The sequence below is a fragment of the Nuphar pumila genome, chromosome 13, assembly GCF_984573655.1.
Source record: "Nuphar pumila chromosome 13, dmNupPumi1.hap1.1, whole genome shotgun sequence".
NCBI classification, from domain to species: Eukaryota; Viridiplantae; Streptophyta; class Magnoliopsida; order Nymphaeales; family Nymphaeaceae; genus Nuphar; species Nuphar pumila.
Genome location: NC_143261.1, coordinates 52,253,330 through 52,258,951, shown reverse-complemented (window position 1 = coordinate 52,258,951; position 5,622 = coordinate 52,253,330).

Genomic DNA, 5,622 nt, shown 5'->3' with positions numbered 1-5,622 from the left:
ATCAGGCTCTTTATCTTTGACATTCTCTCTTGGGTCAAGATTTGTTTTGTTTTGGATTTCTTTATTTTAATATCTAAATCAATGCTATATTTTATTGATATTATTATTTTATAGATAAGATCCTTATCAGATCTACATCTTTCTGATCTCGCCAACCAAAAAAAAACATGTGGTTGATTAATTTTAATTCAGATATTCTACTTTCTTCAGATATTATCATTTTTACTTTCTATTCAATTTAGCCTTTTTTTTATCCTTTGTTCATTTTGTTCTATTTTGTCACCCCTTTTATTCTTATTTTTCTTATTCTTATCATGGATTTATCTTCCGATGCAACGACTTATATTTTTTCATCATTTTCGTTCCCTAAAGTCATTATCAAATTGACATCTTCTAATTACATTGTCTGAAAGTGTGTGGTTCTGCCCTATATTCATCATATGAAGATGACAAGCTATATAAATGGATCTATGAAAGCACCCCCCCCCAAACTCATTATTGTAAAAGAGATCGATGGGGAGAATAAGAAGAGGAAAATAACTAAACTAGATTCAACATATGATGATTGGCTTTCGAAAGATCAAGGTCTCTTAGCGTGGATCAATTATGCCCCACCACAACAAAGCAGTGGATTAGCGACGACCATATTCCGTCGCTAACCGAATTAGCGACGAAAAGCTTATATCGCGAATTTTTTGACGCTAACTGGCGACGGATTTATTCCATCGCTAATTGCGACAGAATAACGAACGACGTATTCTGTCGCCAATCCGTCGGTACTAAACAGCGACCTCGGCTTGGCGACAGATTTACATCTGTCGCTAGATTTATATGTATAGCGACGAAAAAAATTGTCGCTAATTCGTCGCAAACATGAAAAAAAATAAAAAAAAATATTTGAAAATTAAATATCGAGAATGGTACAATTTATATTTTTGTATAATTTATATTTTCTGTAAATAAAAAACAAAGTACACATAAAATTTCATATAAAAGGAATCTACAACAATTAATCATTCCACGTTAAAATTAACAAGTTTAATTATTTATAATTCAACAATTACAATTTCGAAAAAAAAACAGAACTTCTTCAACACAGTTCTCTAATCATCGCCAAGATTTTGAGCGTCTTCTTGTTCATTGACTTGATCTGTCCTTTCAGCTCCGCTACGTTGATTATCGTTAGCAGCCTACACAAGAAAAGAACAGTCAGTATTGATAAACAAAATATAATGAAATAGATTATATACTATATGTGATTTTATCATGTGCTCATATGTGTTCTAAAGCAGTAAAAAACTTTATATGTGATTCTATCATGCTCATATGTGCTCTAAGACAGGCAAAAAACTCTATATGTGATTATATCATTAATGATATGTGTTTTAAGGCAGGAAAAAAACTTTATATGTGATTATATCATGCTCATATGTATTCTAAAGCAGCTAGAAAAACTCTATATGTGATTCTACCATGTTCATATGTTCTCTAAGGCAGCCAAAAAGTTGTATATGTGATTCGATTATGCTCATATGTGTTTTAATGCAGTAAAAAAACTGAATATGTGATTATACCTGAGAGGGACTTGCAATCGGAGATCCCCTGTTCAGCAAAAAACTGTTGAACTCATCTCGGAGAACGTCGACGACGGTGTCATGGAAGTAGTCACACAGTGTGTCCTTAACGATCTGGCGTACATCTTCACCGGAAAAAATAGCCTGCTGCTTGGAGCTTACGGCGGCGGAAGAAGTCTGAGCCGTAACTGAAAGAAGCAATAAAAGATGATGTGTTCATATTACTCTCAAACTCGAACACACGACCTTTTTTGGGTTCACCTACTGCAGTCACCCATGCTGCATGATCAAATGATGGATAATGACTAGCGTCATCGCCATATCGCTCTACCATTTGTTGCTCATAGGCCTCCTACGAAATAATGTTTAAAGTATGCATTAATAATAAGTGATAACATTATGATAACTTGCATATTGTATTGATTATTAGTAGAATAAATACATACCGTTGTCGTTCTCGCCTTCTCTGATACGAAGTCTTCCGTGGTCTTCCATTTATGTATTTCAACAAACACATCCTTATATGGTACAATTTATGTGAAACAAAAGGATTTAGTGGTTTCAATATAAGTGGAGTTTCACAAATATTTGTATGCAAAATGTTGACATATATGCAAAAGAGTAGGATATTTGCGAGTTTGGTGGATTTATTTTCATGAAAAAATGTAAATAAATTTATGCGAGTTCATGAGGGCATAAAAAAACTATGATTTTGAATTTAAGCAAGAGTTGAAACAGTTAAAGAGGACATCACTTAAAGGATACACATGTTATTTTTTGTTGCTTATGTTTTATTAAGTTTTATTGTTTGTTTATTGCCATCCATGGCATAAGTTATAATTTTGTTTATTACTTTGAGACTTGTTGTAACAACCCTCACAGGGAATGGCTATATATATGAATTTAAGGTGTCGCCCCTCACCTAAGTAAAGAAACAACGGTCAATCGTGTTTCTCCCTTTCTCCTCTTATCTCTTGTCTTGCATATTGAATCTGGGGCAAAGTTTTCATGGTATCAAAGCTAGTACAACTACATAGCTTATCATTATCTTCTTGATTGATATAAAGTGAACCCTCTTTACTTTTCTTTCTCATTCTTCCTTATATTCTATTTCTTTTAATCATGTTTTCTTCTATCTTTTTTTCCTTGGATTCTTTATTCTTGGTATATTTCTTTTTTTATCAAAATTTGTGTTTTCTTGGCTTTTCATCTTCATATCTTGTTCTTTCTTATTCTATTCTTGCACATATAGATTCATAATTTTTTGTTAAATTATACTTATTTTCTTCGATCTACGTGAATCAGGCTCTTTATCTTTGATGTTCTCTCTTGGGTCAAGATTTGTTTTGTTTTGGATTTCTTTATTTTAATATCTAAATCAATGCTATATTTTATTGATATTATTATTTTATAGATAAGATCATTATCAGATCTACATCTTTCTAATCTCGCCAACAAAAAAAAACATGTTGTTGATTAATTTTAATTTAGATATTCTACTTTCTTCAGATATTATCATTTTTACTTTCTATTCAATTTAGCCTTTTTTTTATCCTTTGTTCATTTTGTTCTATTTTTTCGCCCCTTTTATTCTTATTTTTCTTATTCTTATCATGGCTTTATCTTCCGATGCAACGACTTATATTTTTTTTATCATTTTTGTTCCCTAAAGTCATTATCAAATTGACATCTTCTAATTACATTGTCTGAAAGGGTGTGGTTCTGCCCTATATTCATCATATGAAGATGAGAGGCTATATAAATGGATCTATGAAAACACCCCCCAAACTCATTATTGTAAAAGAGATCGATGGGAAGAATAAGAAGAGGAAAATAGCTAAACTAGATTCTGACGATTGGCTTTCAAAAAATCAAGGTCTCTTAGCGTGGATCAATTCTGCCCTATCAAAAGATATTTTGGCTTAAGTTATAGATTTATCCACAACCAAAGAATTTAGAAAGAACTAAAGAACATTATGCTCAATACTCTCTGAAAGTGCAGTAGGATCGAGGCAACAAGCACTAGAGGGGGGGTGAATAGTGTTTTTAAAAATTGTCTGCGAAATATTGATGAATTTTGCAATTTGAAAAGCAAACACACAAAGAACACAATAATTTATCATGGTTCGGCATTTCCCGACCTACATCCATTCCCCAAGCAAAACTCGCTTGAGATTTCCACTATCAACCTTGTGTAATTACAAGATCATACAAACCAAATCTGGTCCCACTTTCAGTAACACACCTACTGAAAGCAAGCAAACAACTCCTTTAAACAAATGAGTCCTTTCTTTTACTGAAAATTGAAACAAGTAATAACTTACAATACAACCTATGAGCCCTTCTTATGAATGCAAATGATATGCAATTGACTTTTGAGGTTGTTGAAATACTCGAATCACGAATTCACTGTCTCTCAAAGGAATTTGAGTGAAAAACAGAAGTGAAAAAGATCACGTGAGTTAAAAAATGGATATGAGTGAAAAGCAAAGAGTAATTGATTCAAATTGATTGAATTGTAGCGTTTTTTAGTGTAAAATGCACTCATATTTATAGTTGAAAGTTTTCATACATTGAGGGTATGAAAGGGTGTCAAAACAGTTTATTTTGAACAATCAAAACATTTGAAAAATGAAAAGACACACCTTTTTTAAAGTTTCAGGAAAAACAACAAAATTAGTCGACTAATAATTAGCTATTAGTAGACTGACAGTTATCGTCGGTCGACTGATCTGTTAATCGAGCCGTTTGAAAATCTGAACTTTTGAAACTTAGTCGACTAGAGAAAAGTTAGTCGACTGATAATATCATCACTAGACTGAAAAACCTTCAGTCCACTGCTGCTAAATTTTTCTGAAAAACATAAGTTCTGTCTGGTCGACTAATAAAACCTTTGGTCGACTAATTTTGATAAAAATGATATTTTGAAAAATATGGCGTGAAAGGGTTAGTCGACTGGTGAGTCTATTGGTCGACTAATACACACGAAAATTTAAGAAAAGAGTTTTCTAAAAAGATTTTCATGAAGGGTTCTTTTAGAAAAGTTTTTCTAAAGACTTTTTAGCTGAAATGCAACCGAAATATGCACTCTAAGTAAGGCTCTTACAAGAATCTAAGACTATTAATGAATTTCACATTTGCACACTAGTCTTCAAAGATTCTTTATCGAATTCTTCAATTTCTTCATTGCCTTAGCTGAAATGCAGTTGATTCACTTGCTCGTCATCAAAACCTTGTAGTTGAACTATCATGTACGGCTTCGTTGTCGTAACAATCTCCCCCCTTTTGATAATGACAAACTTAATCAAAGATGAAGCATTTAGATGCATAGATGGAGATTTTACTCCGCGTATCAATATGTTGCAAAACATTAAAAGTTAGCACATTCAAAGCACATATATCACATATTGATTGGTTTGCATTTCCATCATTACTTCATGCATTTGTAAAACTTTTCAAGAATGCAATTTTCAATGCTTTCTCATGATGTAATTTCCATGTCATTATGCAATATTCAATTTCTATCTCTTTCTCTTAATTTCTCATTTCTCATGCAAGTTCCATCATGTGTCTACCAAGAGACACCAAGTTCTATTTTTTTCTCCCCATTTGTCATAATAAAAAAGAGTAAGGGTAGAAATAGTATAAGCAAAATATAAATTTAAGTTCAAAATATTACAACCCTTAAAGTATCAAAGTTCAGTAAATACAGAAAACAAAGATCAGAAAAGTGAGTTAAGCAAGTCCTTGATTGCAGTAATATCTTTCTGAATCGAAGAAAGTTGTTGAGTCACATCATCACGAAAAGTGTGTTGATGCAACTCCAAAGCTTCCAGTTGCTGCAAAACTTCATCATTGCCTTGACTTGTAGAAAATTTCTTTCGTTTTGCATTTTACTAAACCAAGAGACTAAGGAATTTCCTAAGAAATCACAAGTTCTGCTAGTACTCTTGCGATCAGATTTACTTCCTGTAAAATCTTCATCACTATATGAAACTAAATCAAAAGAAGATGATTTTGGGTAAAACAAACCAAAATATGAAGTATC